This window comes from Phascolarctos cinereus, unplaced genomic scaffold (genome assembly GCF_003287225.1).
Source record: "Phascolarctos cinereus isolate Bilbo 61053 unplaced genomic scaffold, phaCin_HiC Scaffold_7;HRSCAF=346, whole genome shotgun sequence".
NCBI classification, from domain to species: Eukaryota; Metazoa; Chordata; class Mammalia; order Diprotodontia; family Phascolarctidae; genus Phascolarctos; species Phascolarctos cinereus.
This window is the reverse complement of record NW_027556180.1, coordinates 109,392,532-109,419,226: the sequence shown is the minus strand read 5'-3', so window position 1 is coordinate 109,419,226 and position 26,695 is coordinate 109,392,532. Positions and strand designations below refer to the sequence as shown.

At 35.3% G+C, this 26,695-nt stretch overlaps 1 protein-coding gene and 1 long non-coding RNA gene across 5 annotated transcripts in view; one reads left to right on the top strand and one right to left on the bottom strand.

Moving 5' to 3' along the window:
* The window catches only part of PCDH9 (protocadherin 9), a 1,054,702-nt gene that overhangs the window by 556,888 nt on the left and 471,119 nt on the right, over positions 1-26,695 (top strand). The window lies entirely within an intron of this gene.
* LOC144454885 (uncharacterized) overlaps positions 1-26,695 on the bottom strand; it is a 32,879-nt gene that overhangs the window by 5,252 nt on the left and 932 nt on the right. Inside the window, exon 2 of the long non-coding RNA XR_013483434.1 lies at positions 25,623-25,778. This is a non-coding gene — a long non-coding RNA (uncharacterized LOC144454885). The remainder of the gene's footprint in view (positions 1-25,622; positions 25,779-26,695) is intronic.

Sequence of the window (26,695 nt, the reverse complement as noted above, 5' to 3'; positions counted from 1 at the left end):
AAGTGTCTGAGGCCAGTTTTGAATTCAGGTTGGCCTGATTCTAAGTCCAGAAGTCTCTTCACTGTGCCATGAGCTGCCTCTTGAACCATTTAAGTAGCACATACCATTTTTATACATCTTTGTTCTTTTTAAGGAGTTGTTCCTTATAGTGAACCAAAATCTATCTCCCTGTCATTTCTATTAGTGCTACTTATTTCTCATGGATGGAAAATATAAGGAGGGGTTATTTTTTTTTTGGATGATTTAATTATCGGCAAGTCTTTTCCACTCCTCCTCTCTGACCCTTTCTCCCTTTTCACTTCCAGTGGAGGATATGACCTTTGTGCTTTTGTGGAAAGAAGACCAGGTATTGATAGAGATGGCCCTTCATTATTCTCCTCTAGTTTGACTTCAAGTATTTGAGCATTTTCATGATGGAAATAACCCTTACCTGGTGTTCTGCATTTGAGGTCACCAGCCCCAAGAATAAATGCACACACACAATCTCACGTACACACATTCATTTAGGGTGATGCGTGAGTTATGCTACAATGCTAACTGGTAATAATTGAAAATACACTACAGTTATAAAGATGATACTTAACATAATTTGAATTGGAATTTAGAGTTTTATAACAACCCTTTTAGAAAATTGCTTTTTCACTTGTGAAGTGATTGATTAAAATAATTTATTAAACAAATATTTATTTAGGGGTTATTATATGCAAGTAAGCATGTTTACTTCTGTGGGGGATAGAAAGAAAATATTGTCTCAGACCTCCAGGAGCTAATCATAGAGATGAGAGTAGGGCAGGTCCAAGAGAAGGGATAATTTATAACATAATTATAATTATAATACAATTCTGTAAAATATAAATAAATAATATAATAATAACATAATAATAATAATTTCAATACAACACAGTGCATGGCAAGTGTCACATGAAAGCTATAGAATTTGAGTGTGAAAGCAGCTCAGGAGAAAATGGTCTCCTGGAAGGTGGAGTACTTCATGGAAGAGGAGGGTTTTGAGCTTATCCTTGAAGGATGATTGGGTCTTACATAGATGGGAAGCTAGGAAAGGGTGTATGGGTGCTTGTATGTATGTCTGTATGCATATACATGTGTACATATGTACATATATATCAGAAAACTTAGAATAGAATTCAAACAGACTCAATAAAAATTTATTAAATGGCTACTATATTTAAGGCACTGTGCTACATACTTTGTAAGATTAAAAATGCCTCAGTCTTTGCCCTTACAATGCTTACATTCTACAAAGGGAAGAAAGCAACATATGTCATGTGTATAAGTAAATATAATAAAATTAGTTAGAGACACACACATATGTCTGTATGTATGCCTATATTTCCATTTAAGTTATAATATAGAACAAAACTAACAAGAAATGCACACTTACATACATATATTCATGTATTTATTCACATTCATCCATATCTGCAGACACCTGTCCATGTGGGCAGGGTATAAATGTATATTTACATAGATAACATTTTTAGTGTTTCAGCTAGATAAGTTCTAAAGTCAAGGGGAAAATAGCTTCATGTTGCAGTGGAATAAGCTTTATTTACAGCAAAACTCACAACATTTTTGATCTTCAATATTTAAACTTTACATTTGATTTTGGAACATCTTGGCAAGCAGGCTGTGTTGAAAGTAAGTAGAGTCTAACTATCACTTTCACAGCTGACTTAATTAGTGAGTGCCCTTTGGAAACACTGACAAGTCAATAGCAAGATAAGTTGTAGATAGGATTTTTTTAAAAGAAGAAAAAATTGATCAGTAAAATTTGGGGGTCATGGAACATTTTTAGCACTTTATTCAAGGAGAATTATTACATCAGCCTTTGTACTGAAATGAAGTGTTTAAAAAAATGAGATTCCAGGAAAGATAGAATTGGGAAGTCCTTCTAGCATCATTTTGTGATCTCCTTGTGCATTTTAAAATTCTTTACCTTAAAAAAAAAGCATTCATAGTAGTATGTAGATTCTGATTGTGGTTGATGTTTAGAATAGAAAGCTACTGTTTGCTGCAAGAAATATGATTATTCTGTTGTGCACTACCCAAGGTCTCTATCTATAGTTTGTTCAAACTGGTTAATCATTTTTTTTTCTAGCACAGTGCCTTTTTAAAAGTTAAATGTACCCAGTAAAATAATTAATATGTATTCCTACAAATATGTTGTTACTCATGTATCAGCCTGATTTTCTATGTATAGAAGCAACACAGTTTAGTAGTGTACAGGAGATCAGGTAGTCAGGAAGACCTGTATTCAAATCCTGCTTCTGAAACATACAAACTCTATTACTAGACACTTAAACTCTCTGAGCATTAATTTCAAAATATGTAAAATTGCTGTCATCATACCTACCACAAAAGGATGTTGTGAGGGTAAATGAAATAATGTATATTAAATACTTTGCAAGCTTAAGGTGTAACAAAAATGTCAGCTATTATTAGTAGCACAATAAAACAATATAAACATCTTTTTTTTAAACCTGGAAATTAAAATGACATTTAGCATTACATCTTTCACGTATTTCTATGTACAATAACTTAGGCAAATACCATGTCTCACTCATTTGTGTATGCCCACAACATCTAGAAATATGCATCATATACTGAGTGCTCAGTCAATGAGTATTAAATGCATTTCTGAGTTTCAGTGTATACTTGCTGAGATGTGTGTGTGTATATATATATATATACATATATATATATATTCTCAATATTATTTGTATTTTATTAAGATTAAGAATAATGATTCTTACTAATAGAGAGGTATGTCATTATAAAGCATTGGGGTGTATTATTTTACAAGTAACATTAGATCTATTTTGTAGATAAGGAAATTGAGCCTCAGAGAATTAAGCAACTTTCCCCAGGTCTGTCACATGCCTAGGGACCTGACTCCAAGTCCAGAGTTGTTTCGCTCCTTTGCCATACTGCTATGGTATGTGAACATATTGTTGTGTCTGTACTTCAGTGGGTTTGTGATCTGTCTTGGTATCCACAGTAGCTGTGTTGGTACCTAACACATTTCAGTACTTGATAAATGTTTGGTGACTAACTTATTATACAGGTTTCTACAGTGGCTTCCTATTGCTAAGTATGTAAATTTCAAATTCCTTTGCTTAAAATTCAAGGTATTCCACAATTTTTATTGCTCTACTTTTTCAGTCTTTAAAGAGATACTACCAGGCACATAGTAGATCATCTAGCAAAACCAGATTACTCTTTGTCCCATGCATATTCCCTAAATTTTTCTGTCTCTTTAACTTTGGACAGACAGAGGAGTACTATTGGAGTATGTTCCTGTATTTTCCCTCCTCAGATATTGAATTGATACCCTTCATTTAAAGCCCAGCTCAAATAGCCTTCCTGACCTTTGGCCACTCCCCCCCCCCCAAATAGCACTTTGTTTCATAACCCTAAACCTACTATAACTATGTAGCTAACCCTAATTACCTGTGTATATATCATATATACTGCTGACAGACTATAAACTTCATAAGGATGAATAACTATGGATTGCTTAAGTTCTAAATGTCTTCTGGAATATCAAAAGGTGCTTTGAACATGGTATATGTTCACATATAAATATACATCTGTTTGTTTGTACTCTTGTGTACTTCATTTCTCTCCTGGATCTTCTCCTGACTCTCTGGACTTTTACTTCACGTCCCAGAAGCCTTTTTACCCTGAATTATGTGTCAGCCTCTGTTTTTCATACTCTTGTGATCTCCATTTTGAGGAAGTGATGACCCAGCCACTTTCTTACATCGTTATTACTCCCCTTCCTCTGCTCTGGACTTCTCCATATCTATGTGTAGATATTTTATTCCTCATTAGAATGGAAACTCCTTGAGGTAAAGGATTGTCATCTTTTTTCTTTATATTTGCATTCTCAGAGCTTGGTACACCATGGCTGTCACATAGTATGTGATTCATAAATGCTTCTTGACTTGACGTGTGTGTGTGTGTATGCGTGTGTAAGGTGTGTGTGTACATATGAATTTCTGTAGTTTTAAAGGATTGGGAATAGTTAAAGAGTGTATGTGTGTATATATATATATATATATATATATATGTATATATATATATATATGCTTATATATATGTATATATATATATATTATATATATATATATATATATGCTTATATATACAAGCTCTCTCTATATATATCTTTCAGTCCAAAGTCCTATATTACTCACCTAAAAATAACTTTGTTGTATTTACAGCTTTGTGGATGGTTGACTGCAGAATTATTTTCTAATTCTGATGTTTTGTTGACCCATAATTTTTTTGTTTTGTTTTGCATATTTTTCTCACTTGCCACCTGAATAAGTCATATAACTTGCCATCTAAGAAACCATATGTCCATCTGGATTCTCTGAAGAATATCATCAAGGACAAAAACAGCAAATTGAGCTATTTACCTTGGTTGTTAATTTGTAGCATATGGTTGCATGGCTTAGACCTATCAGTTTGGGTCATGAATTCTTGGCTCCAGCCTTAGGCTTTGTGAATTTTTAGTGACCTGATCAATGCAGAAGTCATTAAAAATGATGAGAGTAAAGGCAGTATGGTCCAACTAATTCACTGAATGATGCTTTAATTTAAAAAAAAAATGTGTGTGTATACCTAATTGAAATTCAAGTAATGGTAGCAGTTTTATTCCCTGGCTGATGTAATATTTTAAAAATTGCTTTGAGAGATATAGATATTTTGAATGGAATGATTATGTAAAGTAAGTATAAATATTCTCTAATACTTTTTTTCATAACTGAGTTTATAAAAATATACACTAAGTGTTCAAGGTTAAGTTCCAAATTAACTGGTTCAGAAACCTCAATTATAGAATGTACTTCTTGGTTTCCTTCAATGCCTAAGACATTCTAATCAATTCAATCAAAAAACAAAACAAAACATTTCTTACCTACTCTGTTCATGGTGTTAAGCTAAACATTGTAGATACAAAGATAAAATTTAAACAGTCCCTGCTCTCAAAAGCTTATATTCTACCGAAAGCGTACACGATACATACATGTATATGTATATTTTAGTATTCACATATACACATACTTCCATAACTACATTGAAATACATTTAAATTCTGTTGAAAATGTAATTTAATCATGCCCAGATTTTTATGTAAATTATTATTTTAATATGTGTGAGTCTGTGTTATCGCACATTAGAGTCAATGAAACCTGTACTTGGCACGTGCACAGGTATGTATAGTGAGTATTCAGCATCATGAAAATTCACAGAGTACTAATAAATCATAAAATAAATATGGTGGAGAATACCTGCAATTCCAGCTATGAGGGAGACTAGGGTTGATGGATCTCTTGCACATAGGAGTTCTTTGCTTCAATGGTTAATGCAGATAGGGTGTTCACACTAAATTGGCATATATAGAGCGAGTCCCTAGGAGTGAGGGACCATATCACTTATTGGAGAGGCATTTAATAGGAACTGAAGTGGTTAGGAGGAACTGTTTAAATTTTGTTGTTTTAAAACTTCTCAAACTTACTCAGAGAGTTCTCATTGAAGTTGCTATTAGTGAGTAGTCCAGTAATTTTCACATGGGATCTCATCTGTGTGGCTACTCCCTCTATAAACTGAAACCATTATCTTTTCTCATTCTCTTGTCTATAGTTTTCCCATTAACTCTCCACCGATTTATTCATTGTATACGAGCTTCCTAATTCACAGATTTGACCAGAGTATTACATTGCACACATACCTCCAATGACTCCCCTTTCCCTATCACACGATGTTTAAACTCTGAAAATTCTGCAATCTGGCACCATCTTCCCTTTGTAATTCAGGTCGTTTTCTTTCTAACATATTCTATATACACCATTCAAATTGGATAACTCACTGTTCCTTTTAAAGTGCCCACACTTTCTCACCTCTTTACTTTATATTCCTAATGTCCACAAACCTGGAATATCATACCCCACTTCTGTTGAAATCTTACTCCTACTTTTAGACCCAACGGAAAAACTACATTCTAAGCCACTGATATCATATTTTGAATTCATCTAGCCAGGAGTGATTTCCCTAACTTATACCATTCATAGCAGTCCAGTGCATAAGATGCTAGACTTGAAGTCTAGAAGACCTGGATACAAATTCAGAATCAGCTACTTACAAGCTCTGTGACCCTGGCCAAGTCACTTTATCTCTCTCAGCCTCAGTATCCTTATCTGAAAAATGGGAATAACAGCACCTGCCTCCCAAGGGGGTTGTGATGATTAAATGAGATAATGAGAAAGTACTTTGTAAATCTTAAAGTGTATTATAAATAGCAGCTGTTATGATTATTATTACCACATCCCATATGCTTTATTTTTTTTATTATAAATCTTTGTGAACATGCCTTATCTCTCCCATTAGATTAGAAAGACATGAAGACAGAGGATCTATCTTACTTATCTCTGCACCTAATTCAGTGATTAACATAGAACTTTGCTCACTATCAGTACACAATTAATATTTGTTAAATTAATAATGTCAATTTAATTTTTCTGATTAATACTGTTGCTTAGAAAATCCACCATTGCAGTACAATGTGAATAATTCTCCTGGGGTTCCCAGGTATACCTTGGCTCTGAAAATGAAATGATTAACATGCATTTGGCTATAATGTCTCTTTTAACTTTTTAAGTACCTCTGGATAAAGCCCATCAATTATAGTTTTCTATAAGTTTTGAATTTTCTGTCCTTTGAAAAATAATGAGGTCAGAAGATTCCAGATTTTGAGCTATAAGGAAGGTAAGAGGTCATCTAATCCATTCTGCTCAATTTAAATATGAGGAAACAATGTCCCAGAGAAAATTGTGTAGTGGAGCTGGGATTTGAACCCAAGTCTTCTGACTTTGAATCTAACATTCTTTATACCATATCAACTTTGAATCCAGCATCCTTTTCAATATATGATATGCTTCCCTGTAGTATTTCATCAAATGTTTTAAGGAAATAGTAGTCAAGGGTTTATTTATACTATATAACATGTTTAATTTTAAATAGAGAAGTATTTATTTTTTAATATAGTGATTCAGAAATATTTTGAAACATTTTAAAAGAAGGATCCTTAAGAGACCTGTTGGATAAGTAGGGCATATAATATGTCATGATAATATTATTGTGAATTTGAGGCATATAGTTCTAATAATCTCCTCCAGCTTACTAGAGAATTTATTGCTTATGAGCTATTAGATTTTGACTCACTTATGAGATCTGTTTATCTCAATCCAGTTCAAAGGGAATTTCCTTTCTCTTTCCACACAAGAGCCCATATTGAATGTTCAATGATGCTACAATTCATCACACTTATGTTTGGAAAACTCATTTAGAAATATTGCCATACAGATAAGCAAATATGTATAATAGAGGAAACATAGCTTATTATGTCAGGCTAATTATACAGTCTTAGGAATTATATTGCACATCATTTCATGATCACTGTGGTTATTATGTAAACTATAATATAATATAAAAAGAGCACATTAAAATCATAGAATCCTAAAATCTATGTGAGGACCCAAACTACATCAATATTTGTGATCTTTAAAGCACTGTGCTAGACACTGGAGATACAAAAACAAAACAAAACAAAGATCAGATCCTGTCCTCAAAGTGTTTATATTCTACTGGGTGATACAGCGTGTAAAGAGGTAAATAATATAGTCATAATTTTGAGAAGAGGAAGAAAATGCTAACAACTATAGGGAATTCAGAAAGAAATAACATATCCTGAGCCTTGAAGGAAGATGGGGATTCTGAAAGACGGAATAAAGAAGGAATGTATTCTTTGGCATTGAGGAGAGGCTGTGTGAAGACATCAGGAAGGAAATGCAGTGTTGGCGTTGGGGCACAGTAAGTAAGTCAATTGGACTATAATATAAGATGCATAAAGGTGATAAATATACAAAAAGCCTAGAAAGATCATCTGGGAATGGAAGGTAAAATCTTTAAATTACTCTAAGAACATTAGGGGATCCACTGAAGGTTACTGAGTTGGGGAGGGTTGGTAGGGACTTTGAAAAGTCATTAATGTGATCTCTTTTATCTTTTACTAGAGCACACTTAAGTCACATAAGACAAGTTACTGTCTTACCTTTAGAGACCAACTTATATTTACCCTATAATTTGCTGGGTTGATTCCATAATCTCTCCTAGTAACTAACTGTGATATTTGGAAACCCAGTGGTTCCCAATGAGTTTTCCAAACTCCTTGTGTTATAGTTGAAGGAGGATTAAAGAAGAAAAAGAAGAAAAAGTGCCAGACAAATATTTTGAAAATATACAGAAATGCGAAGAAGTTCAGAAGGAAATAGAGCCAAATAGGGCACTTTTATAACTGTTGTACTAAATTCAATGTACATGTTTTTAAAGTTACATAATAAAATTTAAAATTTCCATGTAAACTCCTCTTTGTGTTGTTGAATATTGAAATGTTCATGTTTATTAAGTTCATAATAAAAAAGAAAATTAAAAAAATAAAAGGACTAGACTCGGAGTCAAGAGATTGGCATTCATTCAAATCCTGACTGTCATCTACCATTTAACACTAGAAGAGCCCATTTTATATTCCTTAGCCTCAGTTTCTTCATCTGTAAAGGAAAGCTGATAACTATTTCACTGCATAATTCACAGGCTTATTGTTAGAAGACCTTAAAAGATTTTATAAATGATAGCTATTATCATTGTTTGATCAACACTAAATTTGTTACACAACTACTTAAAATTGTGTTCAGTCTTCTGTGAATATGGAAAACATCTGGTTGTTTGATATTTGAAAATCCTTTCTAAGCCTGAAGGCTCTTATTGAACTATTTTTACTCTTTCCTCCATCATCATAAATAATCCCAGTTCTTTGTCACATTCTGCAACTACTGAATACTATGTATATCTGATTTTCCAATTTCCCCATTATCTTCTTTTAGCTTTGAAGCCTTTAACTGACAGATGTTAACTATAATTAGAGATTATTTTATATTTACTTTTACTCTTTACTCATTCTAGTGCTGTTACTGCTTTTTCAGCTTCAGTGCCATGTAACTGACAAAGACCCATCATTCATTATTTATCCTCTCACCTGTAAAAATGGTGGCAGTCAGATTAAAGCTCAGAATAAGCTAATGCTCATGTACTTTATCGATAACGCCACCTACCTTTCTTGTTAACAGATGGCAGAGTGAAAACTCAATTTTTCTTCTGTTTTGCTTCTATATTTTACACCACAGAAAAATGATTTTACAACTGGGTGGGGTGGAACAAACATAGTGATAGGTAGATGAAGAAATTGCATAGAGTTGCTTTAGCAAGTCTCCAAGCCCAAAAATATTACATCCTATTGTACTTGGAGATTCAATGGCCAAATCACTCTCAAAGTAGTCTCTGAGAAATTATGGAGGATCATAGGACTAGAAAATATTGTCCCATTTGTCAAAAATATGGTTTCCCAAAGTTATACATTGAGTAAGTTTATATATCTAGGAAAATGCTAGGATAAATGGTTTCTAGCTCTTCAAAACAGAAGCAGAAAACAAGAACAAAAACAAAAACAGACAAAGGAATAAAACAAAACAAAAACCAGAAGCAGAAACCACTAGGAGCCAGCATGGTACACTAAGTACAAAACATGCTAAACAAACTTCATTTGTTTTTTTTTAAATAATTCCTAGCATAATTACACATAGTTGTTTGCACATTGTCTCCCCTTGTAGACTGTGAGCTCCTTGAAAGCAGGGTCTGTCTTTGTATCTGAGCACTTAGTCTAGTGTCTGACACATAGTAGGCATTAGCAAATAAGTGAGATGCTATAGAAATAGTCTATATTGATTTTAAGAATACATTTAAATGAAGTATCTCATCACATCTTCTTGGACTATTTATGAATATAAGTTGATTCCAAGAAGTTTTAAACAGGTGTACCCAAAGAATATTTATAAATTTAACAGGTAATCTTGGAGAATGGTCTTTGAACAGTGTTGTAAGGCTCTATTCTTGATTTTCTTTAATATTTTTGCCTGGGCCTTGGGTGAAACTATACAAACATATGCCTATAAAATTTGCAAGTAAGAAAATTGAATAACTGTAGTTTTTATGTTGAGTGACAGAATCAAGATTTATAAAGATATCAGCAGGCTGAAAAGCTATAGTGAAAATAATCAGATGGAATTTAAGTAACAAAAATTTAAAGTCTTGTAATTAGGTTTTAAAAAAAGATATCACAGTAACTGAATGGGGGGTATGACTTGACAGTAGTTCATGTTTATAGATGTATGTATGTATATACATACATCATATAGATCTGTGTGATTGAATCAGTCAACAATAGGTTGCCATACTTTAAAATGGAATCATCATAATAATAATACCAACTTAGACTGAATAAGGGAAAGTAGTGTCTAGGTCAAGAGAAATAACAGTCCTCTTGTACCATATATTAGTCAGACCACATCTAGAGTATTATGCTCAGTTCTGGGCTTCATTTTTTAAGAGCAACATTGGCAAATTAGTGAGGCTGAGTCTGACTGACCTAGTCTAACACACAAGGAGGGAGGAAGCTGGGGTAAGATCTTAGCAGTTCATAGCAATACCTTCCCAGACAGTCAGGGTAGTGGAGGGCCAGGAAAAGCTATGACTAGATCAGGGCAGTCAGGACTTTTGCACATATAGAGAACAATAATCATAGCTTTTTGGCGGGGCTTTCTCCCTTGCCTGTCTCTGTCCCCAGCAGCAATAGCTCTGCCCCGACCATCATTAGTTTCATCTTTTCTTCTTAGCCCCTTTTGTTCCCTTCCTCTTCCAGTGTCAGTGGTATATAACCCCTAGTTATCCTCCCCCCCCCCGAGCTGTAACCAAGTTGGTATTCTTCCCTGCCCTACTTCCAATACTCGTTTTAGAGCTATTCTTTTTAAGAGCCTTGCCTTGATGTTTGTCTAGTACTTTTCTGCTTGGGCTCCTGCTCTAGTTTCTGCTGGATTTTGGCCATCAGCACTTGCAGCTGCCTGGATTCCCTAATCTGGGGTCTCTGCAGTCCAGTCCATTTCAGTGGACTGGCTTCTACTCCAGTCAATCATGCCCAGCTGGCAGTCACTACCCTAAGCCTGCTCTTGCCTGCTTTCAAAGCTCTGCAATGCTATCAGTTTCAATAGGCTGGCTTTTACCCAGTGGAACACTTCAACATTTTGTTGTTGTAATTTAGCCGAAAAACAGAACTTTAATCCACAGTTTTATCTTGAAGGCCCGAGGAAATGACCTGTTCATGGGGAAATTCTGTTCCTGTGCACATATGCACAGAAAGCTATTCTCATGTGTTTCATTTACCAACAGGAAGGGTAGGGGAAGAGAAATCTGACTTCACTCTCAAAGATGTAAAGTAAGGGTCTCTCCCTCCTAAACAAAAAGAAAGGGAGGAAAGTCACAGAATGCTTCCAAATTCCAAGAGACAATAGCTACTATGTGGCTTAGGTAGCTCAGCCCCCACTCTATAAGTTTAAAATTAGTTTCACTGGCTGCTATAGTTACCTGGCAGCCATGTTTAGCTCCCTAAACTTAGTTAGGATGGTCCTCAGACAACAAACATGCTCTCATGGCAAGTCCATAGTTGATATGTAATAGCAGCCATGGTGCAGGGGTTAGAGGGGGGAGGGGAGAGATGAGGAGAAAATTTGGAACTCAAAATATTGTGGAAGTGAATGTTGAAAACTAAAAATAACTGAATTATAAAAAATTAAAAATTTTAAAAATATAATGGTTAGAAAGCTGCCTTGATCCAGGAGGACCTTAAGTACTACCTCTGAAATGTAATGGTTTTGTGACCCTAGAGAAGTCATTGAAACTCTCATTGCCTAGGCAAGTCTTTAAGACCGTAAATTGCAGAAATATTACCAACTTGGATTGGTAGTGGAAGATTCTTTATTGGGGAATTCTTAATACTAATGAAATAATACACAAAGTCCCCATCTCTTTACTTGAAACATTTCTAACATAGAAAGACCTTTTAGAGTCTATGATGTGTTCATAAGCCCTTTGAGTGCCAAGGTTACCTCCATGTCATGATAAAGCTTTAAAGTAAGGGAAGAATGATTGCTATATAAATGACTAAATGTGTAAATCATCAGTTGTCCCATGGATACTTGGCTGAATATCATTACAGCAGGTTTTTACACCTTTAGGGTAGAGTTTAGTTAAATGTAGTTACAATGTTATTGAGAGCAAACATTGTGCAGACACTCAGAAAATAATAAAATTATAGAGTTGGAAGGAATTTCAGCGGCCATGAAGTACAACTGATAATGCCAAAAGTATACTTGTTTTAACATAGCTAACAAGTTGTCTTCCAGCATGTGCTTAAAAATACTCCAATGAGGAGAACACAGTATTTTCATTTTTAAAAATAGCTTTTTTTTTTCAACTGTGAATTTAACAATCATACACAAATGAACATTTCCATATACTAAGAACAATAACAACAAAACGAACAAGAAAAAAATCTTGTTTAAGAATTGGTGAACTTAGAGGTAGATAGGTGGTGCAGTGGATAGGGCACTGGCCCTGGAGTCAGGAGGACATGAGTTCAAATATGGCTTCAGACACATGATATTCACTAGCTGTGTGACCTTGGGCAAGTCGCTTAAACCTGATTGCCTTGCCAAAAAAAAAAAGTGAACTTTTGTTAAGTTCAGTTTGTTTTTTTTTTTAAAGAGGTATGCATCCAATTGCATTTTTTGCTATTTCTAGTTGTTAAGGAATTTTTCCATCCAATGCTTTAAGCACAGTGTTAAGGTACTGCTTAATAAATGATTTCTGGTAGAATACCATAGTCCAAAAGTTCTCGATTGTTTTCATTCAGGGACCCCTTTACATTCTTAAAAATTATTGAGGATCCCTTAAATAACTTTATGTTTATGTGGGTCATAACTATTGATATTTACATTAAAATGTCTTAGTATATTAGTATAGTTTTGACCTAGAGGACTACCTGGAGGGTCTAAGAGATCCACAGGAAAGTTCTTTGAGAATGGTGGCTAGTTTAGCCCAAGAAGATCACGATTACATTATTCTTTTAGAACTTCCGGTGACGTACACTTACTGACAGCTATTTTTCATGCAGGACACAGAAAGAGAAAGGGGAACTTAAAGGAAAACCGTATTCTAATAAGTGTTTTAAGTGCCTGGAATCAATCTTTTTGGAAGCCTATGGAATTTTAAACATCTCTATGTTATCTATCTATCAATAGGGATATAGATATAAATCAAGACAGATCTCCCAGTCAGTATGTCATTGCTCTCCTGGCTGAAGCAAAGGAATGGCCTCTGTGACTTTGTATGGTCCCTTCAAGCTCTGCTAATCTATGATTTATAAATTTTCTCTGATGTTTTTGATAGAAGCTTGATTTGGCACTTCAGTCTCTAGCTGACTTGAATATTTTTTTTTAAATGACCCATGAATTGAAATGAAAAGGGATGGAGTTAGTTCTTTGCAACCATAAATTCTCCATGATAAGTATTATACAGTATTAGAAGAATAGTCAGAAATATCTCAGTTCTGGGTCAAGGTTACACTGCATTCATATTGGTTTCAAAAAAATCAGGAGATTTCATAGAGGGAAAATAAAATAAATCTTTGGGCATTGTCAACATAGTAAATGATTAGCTTTGTCCTTAATTGACTTTTGTTTACTTTTCGTCTCTTCATTTGTTCACTACTTTTTGTTGTTGTTTTTTTTTCCTCCCCCAGCTTTGTGCCCTTTAAAAAAAAAACAAATAAAAACCAACATTCAACTAAAGAAAGTCTTTCCATTTTAAAGGCCTCTGAGTCAGCTGTTCAGGATAGTTACATACCCTTTGGAACAAGGCCTCGTTTCAGAACTATCAAACTGCTGTAGGGTTTTTACTATTACTCTCTGGCTGTATGTTTTCCAACTATGCAGCTTTTCATTAGAATTCTAGTCATGCTGCCCAGAATTGGCATCCCAGCTTTCTCTTTATTACTATGTCCTTCCTTTTACCTCTTCTCTTGTGTTTCAGCTCTGGTCCTTTGTCATGTGGCTTCCTTCCTCAACCCACCCCCGTTCTCCTGAACTTCCCGTGTCCTAACTGTCTTCTTATGATATGATTTATTATTATACCCTACTTCTTTATTCTTTTGGCTATCTGCTTCTAGGCCTTAAGCTTCATTCAAGAGGTCCCATTCTCCCGATTAGGGAATTAATTTATAAAGGAATTCTTAGTTTGAGCAGTAGGGCATTCTAAACATCAGTTATAATTATATTTAGCTAGATATAAAGCTCTTCATGTTACAGTTGACTTTAATAACTTCCTTGAATCCAGAAGGCTTAATGTTTCAAGTAAGAATAGTTCACATTAAAAGTCACTCTTTATGTTTCTTCTTTTTTCACATCAACAGTATGACATTTCTCCCCCACAGGCTACCACTTATAGATATGTGTTTTTTTCAGTCATTTAGGAAGTAATGTAACCCATGCCCCTGTTTAGGGGCTCGTAAGCCTAAGAAAGATTTGCGTTTTCTGAAAACAAGAGCTCTAATGAAACAAAATGAAAATTAAAAGCAAGCAGGCATAACTGCCCAGTGTGGTGATGAGATGAGAAACTGGGTATTCTATAAGTGTGGTTCAACCCTAGCTAAAGGCTAAACATCAGATCTGGTTTACACATATTGTTAAGCATGGTAAATAGATGAGGCTTGAGTTAAACAGATCAAAGGGGTTATACAGGTAGCAAGAAATGAGTAGGGCTAAATATGAAGTGAAAGTCTCATGTAGAACTGTCAGGAACCTGAAAAACCAAGCCAGGCATGGTCGTCTATTCTTGGAACCCCTGGACAGCAGAGACTAATGCTGAACCCTACTAAGTCCAGGACCGATATGGCAATCCTGTGGGAGAAGGGGGTTGGTCACCTAAGCTGGAGCACACCAGATCAGATCAAATAATGAGCAGGTAAAAGCTCTTGTGAGTATCAGCAATGAGACTGGGAGAGGCCTTTGTTCTTGCAAATCACTTTGGTGATGTGGGCATACCCAAACTCAAAAAATAAAAATAAATGAAACAAAAAAACTGTGGCATATGTGTACCTACAAAGAAAGATCAGGAGCCAATCACTGAAAGTTTCTACAAAGGTTGCTTATATGGTTGGAAAATCAGGGAAATTTGTCTGAGGAAATCATAGGTCAGGTAAGGCAAAGTCAGAATCTGAATGAAGATGTTAGTAAAGATGAAGAGTATGGAATTGTTGTTGTTCAGTCATATTCTTTGTGACCCCATATGGGTTTTTTTTTTTTTGGCAAACATACTGCAGTGGTTTGTCATTTCCTTCTCCAGCTCGTTTTACAGATGAGAAAACTGAGGCCAATGGGGTTAAATGACTTTCCCAGGGTCAGGTAGCTAGGACGTGTCTGAGGTCACATTTGAACTCAGGTCTTCTCTCTGACTCTAGGCCCCCTGCTCTATCCACTGTACCACCTAGCTGCCAATAGAGTAAAGAATAAGAAATAGATACTTGCAAATTTTACAGATATCATAGGATTTAGATGTTGCCCAGGCATGAATGACATAGATCAACAGGGACTCAAAGATAATAATGACTAGCATTTACGTATTACTTCAAAGAATAAGTGCTTAATATATCCTTGTTAATTGATTGATTCAAGACATTTTATATGCGTTATTCTATTGGTGCCTCACAACTCTGTAGGGACAGGAAATATTAATGTGCCCATTTTACAGATGAAGAGACTGAGCATCAGGTGATATGATTTGCCCAATGGTTTTACAGGTTGCAAGTGTCAGAGATAAGATTTGAAGCTAAATCTTCCTGATTCCATATCTAACATGCTGTGCCATGCTACTTTAATACTCCCTGTACTTACAGTCTGAATATATGTTGATTTTTACAAAGGATTTGAACTAATGGAATAATGTTTGTGAGGCCACTTTGAAGAATATAAAATTCTGGACAAATGGAAAGCAATATTTATGTAAGAAGTTTATATGTTTATATTTGTGTGTGTGTGTATGTATATACACATACATATGCATACACACAAGTTTATATAAGACAAGAAAATAATTTGGAGTTGGACATGTAGGTAAAAAATTCTACAAAAGTGGCTATTTTAAAAAAAATTAAAATGTTTTATAATTCCATTTGTTGTTCAGTTGTTTTAGTCAAGGCCAGCTCTTCATGACCCGATTTGGCATGTTCTTGGCAAATACACTGGAGTGGTTTGCCATTTCCTTCTCCAGCTCATTTTACAGATGAGGAAACTAGAGGCAAACAGGGTTAAGTAACTTGGCCAAGGTCACAAAGCTAGTAAATGTCTGAGGTCAGATTTGAACTCAGGTCTTCCTATCTCCAGGTCTGAAGCTGTATCCATCATGCCATTTAGGTGCTTCAGTTTATGTTTTCATAGGTGAGTGTAAATACTATCCAGTTAGTAATTATACTTTTGGGGAGGATGCAGCTTTGATTTCATTGGTACAGGACATAAACCTACATTGATGCTTAGTGTTAGAGATACATTGGGTCAGTGAGAGGTTAAATAACATCTCATATCATATAGTTAGTATGGGTAACAGGCAGGATTTGGACCCAGTTCTACCTAGTCTGCCTTTCCAACCCTCAAATAACACATAATATTCAAAAATCCTTATTAAAAATTATAAACACACTCACAAAATCTTTGCACTACTGAACAGTTACTCCAGCAGAAGCATTTAAGTGTCAGGACTGAACCATTTTCAATTCAGTTTCATGATTACAGAAATACATTACCTGGTCTCAGAATAAACTGATTTTTGTATCTGTGTCTATGTGTATATATACATACATGTGAAACACAAATACTATATGTGCAATATAAACATGTGCATAGATATGTAAGTAGATACACATATATGCAGATATGTGTATATATACATATATGTGTATCTATATGTATGTCAATCTATCTATGAAATTTCATGTGACAAAACCCTCTCAGATTTGTAAAGTCCTCTTTCATAACAACTCTGTGAAGCTGATAGTCCAAATTATCTCTATTTCATGGGTAGGGAAATTGAGTGATTAGGGAATTTTCCCCAGAGCTTCTCATCTAGTTTCAGAGCTGGACTTGAACCCATGTTCTGAATCTAAGATTTGAATCCATGTTCTGAATTTTACTGCACTGTGTTGCTTCTCACTACCAACAGAAGTATATATGACATTTTTTTAATCAAACTAAATAGAAAAGTTGGATGTACTACTACATTTTGGTACCACAGACTCAAAGAAAATTTGTAATAGCAAGGAATCATAGACTAATTCACTATATCACTAATATACACAGCATAGCCCCTTAAATATTTGAATGATGTCAAAGCCTATTGTGGTCATAATAGGATCAACAGTGGAAGGGTCTGCTGTCCTCTCATCACCCATCCACCCATGTACTTGAGAACTACTGGCACCACTAATTTTGTCACTACTGCTGTTCCAGGATCATAAAGTTTTAGAGAAATAAAACAGAGAGGTGCTTGCTCTAGGTAAGGTTGAAGATCAGTGCTCTAAAACCATTATTTATATGCACTCATTCCATTTGGTTTACTGCCTTTAGTGAACACTTTGGTGACAAGTTATATTTCTTTTGGTGCCTTTTCTCATTATAGTGTTTGAGGCACCAACATTCTTTGTGAATATTATATCCAGACATTGATTGTAACTCCTGTGGCAACTTAATCATATGCTTTCCAGAAATAATTCGTTTATGATGGATTATTAGGCCTCTCTTATTCTATGGCACTTATCACTTTTGAGACAGCTGATATTAGAGAAATATTTTTATCACCATTTAATTATATTATTTTTACCTCTTAAACATAAGTGTGTATTATTTCCACTGACTAAGCCCTAATGATGGAACTTAAACATTTGAAGCTTATTAAATGTGTTCTCCTCTAAAGATGATTTCTATAAATTTAGTATGGATAGTCTTTCCAGGTTGAAAAAGCCTAAAATATCCCTGAAGAGTTGTGGCCTAGGCATGGTTGGTGTCAGAGACTCTTTAATCCTTAGCATCTGAGGAGGCTTATATTCAGGATTGTGCTATAGCTAGCTCTCACCTCCAGTGCCAATTTAGATTTTTAGCGTGAGCATTTTATATTGGCATTTCCTTGCAGGGGTGGGGCCAATGAGATTCATTCTTGTTCATAAATCATGTGATTCTATAATTTGTCCAACTCCTTAGGTATGAAGATATTCATCAAGCAAATTCCTAATAGCAATTTGATCTCTTATACCTTGCCTTACATTACTTAGGGGAAGTTAGGGAGTAGCAACTGGGCCAAAGATATGTGCTAGGGAAAAGTAAAGGAGAGGGGTCAGACTGAGAGAGGAAGACAGAGCAAAAAAAAAAAAACCAGAGTGGAAAAGGCAGGTGAAGGGGACAGAAGAATAGAGGAAGATAAAGTCAAGGGTGAGGAGGAAAGAGCATGGTACAAGGAGAGATTTCATCTTCCCTGACATCTTTTCCTTGCCAGACTATATACTCTTTGATGGAAAATAAAATGTTCAAGTACTTCTTAATTCAAATGTGGCCTCAGACACTTACTAGCTGTGTAACCCTGCACAAGTCACTTAACTCCGTTTGCCTCAGTTCCTCATCTATAAAAATGTGCTGGAGAAGGAAATGGCAAACCACTTCAGTTATCTTTGACAATAAAACCCCAAAATGGGGTCACGAAGAGTCAGACACTTATAGAAACAACTGAACAACAGCAACACACATATGCATATACACACATATATGTGTGTTGTCCCATATATATGACTTTTCAAGCAAGTCATTTTCAAATAACAGCTGATATTTTCATTCCTCCTTATTTTTTATATGCATATTAATCCTTCTGGATTATTGTTTCAAGAACCTTTTTAAAAGTGTGTTATATGCATGCTGTTTCTAAGAATCAAAGTACTTTTGAAGGGTTAAAAAAAATCTTTCAAATCAGTATCCAGTCATTTTCATTTTCTCATCCATGTACCTTACTCAACGTATGTTAAAATAGTTTACTCTTTTCCTTTTATAATAATAATCTTTCTCCTTTCATACTGCCTTCTTTGTTTGTAGTGTGTTTTGCAATAATCTGAATTAATAAATTATATGATGAAGGTAAGCAGCATTAATCTCCATTTTACTGACACAAAAAATCAATCTGTTGTGTTGAAATTAGTAAATTATATTAAGAAAATAGTTTGGGTTATGACTTCTAGCAAAAGATTAAAATTATCTAAGCAAATTGGAGAAATTAAGCATTAAAACAGCCATTAAAAAAGTCATCCTGTGTGAAATGGATGAAGATGTACTATCAAAAGAACGTTGTTGGTTTTTTTTTTGTTTTTTCCCTTAGGGAGTATGCTATATTGCTTCCTTTCTATTCCCTCTCCAATCCATCTCCCCCACAGCTGCCAAGTTGATATTCCTAATGTAGCAGAGGTTAAAATGGCTGAACATATCCTCTACTCCAAAACCTTCCATGGCTTCCTGGAAATGCAAACTCTTCAGTTTGGCATTTAATAGTAATTCCATGATTTGGTTCCCCTACTTGTCGTTTTTATTTTATATTAATCCCCCTTTCATTCATACTGGCCTATTAGCTGTAGGACATTCCAGCTCCTACCTTTATGACTCTGAACAAGAAATCCCATATGACTGCAGTTCAATCCATCCTCACTTCCTTCTCTTAGAATTCGTCAAGATGTACTGTAAGGTCCAGAATTCCCCTGTCTGGGGAACCCTGTGCCTCCCCGTAACCATGGGGTGTTTTTTTTATACCAAAGGAAGAGGCCAAGTATCTCCAGACTGATTATAGGTAGTAGTTTAATCAATCAATCATTATGAATACTTACAAAACAGGGGCAATCTTTGGTCTGGGGTAGCAGCCAGACAGTTCAGTGGATCTCTGCCAAGAACCCCAAAAATCCCTGTGGTAATTATAGAAAACAGACAAAGGGAGGAGGGCTAGAGAGTGCATCACTACTGATAGGTGGATATTTTTGGTTTTCTGCTTAGTAATGAACTTGAGAGTTAAGTCTATGTATGTCCAAACATAAGTTTGTGTATGGAGCATGTACTGTAGGTCACATATGGGTCACAATGTTATGGCTTTCATAGGTCATAGTATCTTATGACTCACTGTCTAAAATATAATTCAATATCTAAGTTATAATTCTAAACAGGTCACAATGTTCAGACTTTCACTTTTTTACAGTTTAAAATTTCATGGCTTTTCACTCATTACTGTATTTTATGGCTTTTCCCCAATCAGTACCCCACGGTTACCAGTCAGGTGCTTCTTCTACCTGATGCTTTTCCTAATTCCTCCAGTTGCGAATATTCTCTCCCCATTGAAATTACTTTATATTATGTTGTATAGACTTTGCATTTACTTATCCCTCTCCATCTAGAATTCCTTCTTTGAGGGCAGGAACTATTTGGGTTTTTGTTTTTGAATAAATGGCACAGTGCCTTGAACATAGTAGGCACAAAACTTATAGAAAGAAGTTATTATTTATTTATATTTTCTGTTTCTCACATCACCATAGAATCCTATGTAATTCTTCCTTCCCTGCTCCCAGAAAACCATCTCATATGACAAATGGTATTTTTTGGAGAGGAGAAAAAAAATGCAGCATAACTGATCGATTCAATGAAAAAGTCTGAAAATGTGACACAATACATTGAATTGAATTGAATTGCATCAGCTCTTGGAGTCGATACACCTGGATCACAACCTCTGCTCTTACAGCTGTGTAGTAACTCTGAAGAAGTCATTTAACTTCTCAACCTCATTTTCCTCGTTTGTAAAATGAGGATAATAATATTCGTACTACTTGTCTCACAGTTTTCAGGGAACTCTTTCTCCCAAAATCAACAGCTGTAACTTAATTTTAGTGAGGTACCTAGGGCACTAAGAGATGCTGAGTGACACGTGAGAAGGTCCTGTTGTTGTTCAGTCTCTGTTTCAGCTGTGTCTGATTTTTTGTGACCCCCTTTCTTTGCAAAGATATTGGAGTTGGTTGGCCATGTCCTCCAGCTCATTTTTACAGATGAGGAAACGGAGGCAAACAAAGTTAAGTGACTTGCCCAGGGTCACACAGCTAGTACGTGTCTGAGGCTGGATTTGAACTCAGGTCTTCCTGACTGCCAGTGCTCTATCCTCTGTACCACCTACCTGCCCCAGTATTTGTCGAAAGTCTCAACTTGATTGTGGATTTTCTAGACTCAGAGTTCTGCTGTCTGTGATACCATAGTGTTCTTATAAAACTGAGCTGTGGTTATTCTGTGCAGTCATAGTACCAAAAGAGAAGAAGAGGCATTTGAAGGGGCCTGCATTTTGTCACTTTCAGACAAGGCATAAAAGTTAAGGAATCAGGGGAAATGCTACACTATCAGTTCTCCCTTGTAGCTTAGCATCATTACAGTTGTCCCTCTGTGCTCAGTGGCATTTCCACCACCATTAACTCCATCTTTCATTCCAATTACCTGCCTTGCTATGAAGATTGTGGGCAATCAGAGCACTGTTAATAGTTTACATACATTACAACTCAAATTCTCAGAAAACACCTAGAAAGAGAGAATGTTTTTGCAAAGTTGAAAGCTGTATAGCAGTGGAAGACATTACCAGTACTATCCTTACTAACTGAAAGATAGCAGGTATTAGGGAGCCAGCTTCAAAGCTAGGAAGACCCGTGTTCAAGTTTTGCCTTTGACACGTACTGGCTCTGTGACCTTGAGCAAATGACTCAACCTCTCATTGTTTTAGTGCAACTCTGTAGGAGTGTGAGTTAGAAAGAAAGTGCCAACTTGCACTGGTAGAAGGAGATTCTTTACCTGAAAAAAGAAAAACACGTAAAATCACAGGTGCAGCTCCTATCTTAGCCTTAAAATAATCTTGAAGCTATAGATGAACAAGTGAACCAGGCATATATTCACTTGAGTTTCAGCTCAATCCTTTAACTTAAATACTTTCTACATTAACAATAGAATGTCAGCTTCTGGAGGGAAGATATGGTGTCATTTGAGGGGGACTGTCTTTTCCCCACTGAGATAATTCTTACTGTTATGGTCAGAATCAGTTTTGTACATCTGAAAACTCAGTAACTGAGAACATGAAAACTTTAAGGTAGAAACATTTGTGGGTTTTGTTCTTATTATTGATTTCTTCTCCTTGCATTCTGGCAAAATTTAGGCATTCATAACATCTAAAAGAATTTTATTCATTGCTTCTGCTGAGTTTTTTTTTTTGTGTGTGTGCCCAATGGAGCTTTTCCAGACAGTAGTGACTTTACTCAGCTGCCATGGAAAGGCACTGTTCTGCTGACTTTACTGATACAGGCTGAATTTATGCCAATGATACATTTGAAATGGTTTTCCTGTCTTTCTCTGTGTTGCTTTTAGCTCAGATTAATGTAAAGGCTGGGAAACAAGGGGAAAGCAGTGCATGTGAGGAGAGAGGGATATTCCATTATGTTCTTGATGCTACCTGGCAGGAATTATTTTTAATAATTTCTATAGCAATGAAAATAAATTCCAAGAACTTTAACTGTCTCTGATATATCTGGATCCATTACTAGAGGTAGAAATAGTAACAGTTACATATCCTATAGCAGTTATATAGTCTTATTACCTTTAAATGATTATCAGGGTCCATTAAGCAAGAGGGCCATGATGCTACTAGCCATTTCCGTGTGCTGGGGCAGAAGGCTGGAAATGGGGTGGTAAATTATGCCTGTTCTGGGTTCCAGAGATGCCTAAGTTTAGATCCATGTATACTCTACTTCCTACTCCAACATTTTAATAGTAAAAGACAGGGTATCCCTAAAGACTTAGTGAAGTTTTAAGTTTTAGAAGGCTTGGGGACACTGTGTATTAGATGCAAAAAAGGAGGTATTTATGTAATTAAATACAGTATTTAGGACAACACTGTCTGAGGGCCTAGATAGACAGTCTGCACAATATCAAATATTACTCATTAGATTGTGGTTTGACAACAGCATCAGGCTGATGCAAGTTTCTATAGTTGTACAAAACATTTATCATCCAAAGCTCTTCTAAAAATCTGTCCATTTCACAGAATATAATTTGATAATTGTAAGGGAGCTCAGTGACCATTTAGTTCAACTCATACTAGAAAGGGATCCCCATTATAACATACAGGGCAAGAGAGCATCCAGGTTCTCCTTGAAAACTTCATCAATAGTCCCTTACTTCTCTTTTTGCCTTGCTTTGCCTACCAGTAGCTAGCTCCTTTCTTCTTTCTTCTCCAGGCTCTTACATTCAGAGATCCAAGACTGAAGCTGCTGAGAGTACAAGGGGTAGATATTTTATAGCTGCCCATCATAGTGGGTCTGGGAAATATTGCACCAGATTGTTGAATTGCTGTAACTCATGAATTATATATTTGTGGTGCAAAGCCTAATTGAAATCTACTTTAGTTTAAGAAATCTTCCTCATGCTGTATAACATCAGAATGTCATAAAATGTACTAACATACTAAAAAAATTGGATTGATCATCTAAATATATAATTGTCATTGCCACCGTGAGGAAAAAGATTTTTTTTTTCCTAAGGAAATTACTTTTTTTTTAAAGGGAAACTCATAGAAAAAAAGTTTGACTCTACTTTTTTTCTTCCTCTAGAGAGAATTTTATCTTCAGACCAAAAGATCTTTTTTTTATTTTTATTTTTTTGCTAAAAATGTTTTTTCTTTTATTTGTGCATCAAATTCTCTCAGTTTTGGTATATTGGGAAGAGTGCAGAAATGGTAATCAGAAAAAGTGAGGTCTTATCCTAATTTCACTATTATCTGTTGATATGACTGTTGCACTTAATTACTCTGGGCCTCAGTATCCACATCTGCAAAATATGCAGGTGGGAATTAGATGACCTTTGAGGTCCTTTCTAGCTCTGAATTTCTAGCATGAAAAACAAGTTCCAAATATGGCTAGAGGACCTAATTCCTGACAACATATTTGGAAGAGAAGAGAGAAATGGGTTAATCTGCTTATGCAAAAGAGGCATTGATTTAAGATAAATTTATTATAAGCAAATATCAATAAGAAATATTTAAATATACTACATTGTTCAGTGGAAAGAACATTGGATTTAGAGTCAGAAGACCTGGGTTGGAATATTGACTAGGGTACTTACTGCCACTGTGACCTTAGACAAATCACAGAATGTCTCAAGGCCTCATTTTCCCCATCTGTAACAGGAGGATGATGGACTAGATGACATCTCAAATCCCTTATAGTTCACAGTCTACAATCTCATGAAATCAAAAGCACTGTGTCATCGTTAACAAGATGTCATATATGCTCATAAGACTTAAGTAAGAAGTCTGCAAAAATGCAGAAAACAGTGCAAAAGTACCAATATATAAGAAGAGAGTACTCAGGGAGGGATAACAAAGAATATAAAATAAAATAATTAATAAAAAGTATAGGGATGGGGGGCACTTGAATTAAATATAGAAGGTCTAGGCAATCAATGTATTACATAATTCAATTAAAAGCATAAACTTGGTGTTAAAAAGTCTTTAATCTGGGAAGAAGTGCTTTTGAAGCATTGGATTAATTTGATAATATACACAATATACACAAACATGCTCACACAATTGTATTGTTGATTGAAAGAATTAGATTCACTTCAGGCATATATGTATACACATTTATACATATATATGTGTGTGTGTGTGTGTGTGTGTGTGTGTGTGTGTGTATATAAATCAGAGAAGGAGTTTGAACAGGAAAGGCATTGAGGCTTTAGCTGTGCCTGGAGAATGTGGAACCCTTGTGCCTGTACCAGAGGGCATGAAGGAAGCCTGCGAGGCATTTCCAACATGTTTCCAGTAAAACCCTTAAGGGAGAAGTAGTCAGTCACCCCCTCAGGACCTGACTTCTCAGTGAGTGAGAGTTGGGAATTTGTCACAAAATGCTAAAAAAGGATGGTTGTGAAAAATAAAGTACCATGGCAAACGATTATTTCTGCTCAGAAATTACTTAATCCTAGAACTAAATCCATGTTTATCAACATAGTTCCATAGAATCCTGGAGTTTTTGGAAGCCTGTAAGTTAAAAACCCATAGAATTTATACACTTGCAACCTCAGAAGGCATCTATATTCTGCCCCCTCATTTTATAGATAAGAAAACTGAAGCTCAATGAAGATACTTGCCAAGGTCACAAAAATAGCAGGTAGAATAGAGATTAGTGAGCTCAAATTCAAATCCAGTTTTTTTTGTTGTTTGTTTGTTTTGTTTTTGTTTTTAAGCCCCAGTTTCTTTCTTTACTTGGCTTTGGAATTTCTAGTAAAACTAACTAGTTATACTAGTATAACTAACTAGTATAATTTGTTTTTGTTTTAAATTTTAAATCAGCTAAGCTATCATTATTAAATCCAGGTTCCTTTTGTTTCTTATTTCTAAATTGTGTCATCCTCACTTTGTAGCAGTGCATTTGTTCTTAAGAACATTCAAGGTCAAATGGCATAGTGGACTTGGAGCCAGGAGCACACAATCTGGCCTCTGATACTTACTCTTGATGTATGTCTCTGGTGAAGTCTCAAGGTCTCCAAGCTTCAGGCATCTCTTTAAGAGAGTTGTGATCTGCCTTTGGTGAATGGAATCCCATACCCATGAGATCACAGGTCCTGGATATAGTGGTAATCACAGCTGGGATTGAATTGCTCCCTCTAGACAGAAAATTCATTACATGTATTTTATGACCTAAACAGTCAATAACATGACAAGAAAAGAAGGATATTTAATTATACCTTTAATTTTCAAAGTCAATACCTTAATAACTGCTTATTGTTATCATCATTTCCTTCCTCCTCCTCCAGATGCATTCCTTCTCCCAGTTACCATGCATCATTGGTACTTACTGGTAGAAATTTGCTTTATCACTGTTTGCTTAAAGGTATCATTAAAATTTTATAGCTTAATCAAGGTGATATTACTCTTTTAATAAAAAAAGGATTCTAAGATTAAAAATGATCTATGATCTAAAACAAATGTAACATGGCTTCAAGCTCCATTTTATGCTTATCCAGTTATTGTATATCTTTCATCACCATAATGTCCTTATTGGAGAAGAGGAAAACTGAAGTCTGAAGTATCATTTTCTGTTGTTTTTTTTTTAATCTTGTCATTTACTGAATAACAACTAGTCTTCTTTGCAAGTACTTTTTTTTTCTTTTTGGTGAGGCAATCAGGGTTAAGTGACTTGCCAAGGGTCACACAGCTAGTAAGTGTCATGTGTCTGAGGCTGGATTTGAACTTAGGTCCACCTAACCCCAAGGCTGGATCTCTGTCTACTGCACTACTTAGCTGCCCCTCTCTTTATAGGTACTTTAAAAGACACTGGAGAGAATGCCTTTGCTGTCAGAACCAGGGGAGCTTAAAATGAATATGTAACCTAATACACAACCACATTCTAAAGTAAATAAAGACAGGAGGAAACTAGACATGTAGGCATTAAATGTCATTCCTTAGTCTTAGTAACAAGGCCTCCCTGTGTCAAAATGTTTTATTGGTCACAAGTTCTAATTTGTGAGATAGCATGTTTTCAATTGAGCTATTTTTCAGTCTTATAGTTTGCATTTTTTTT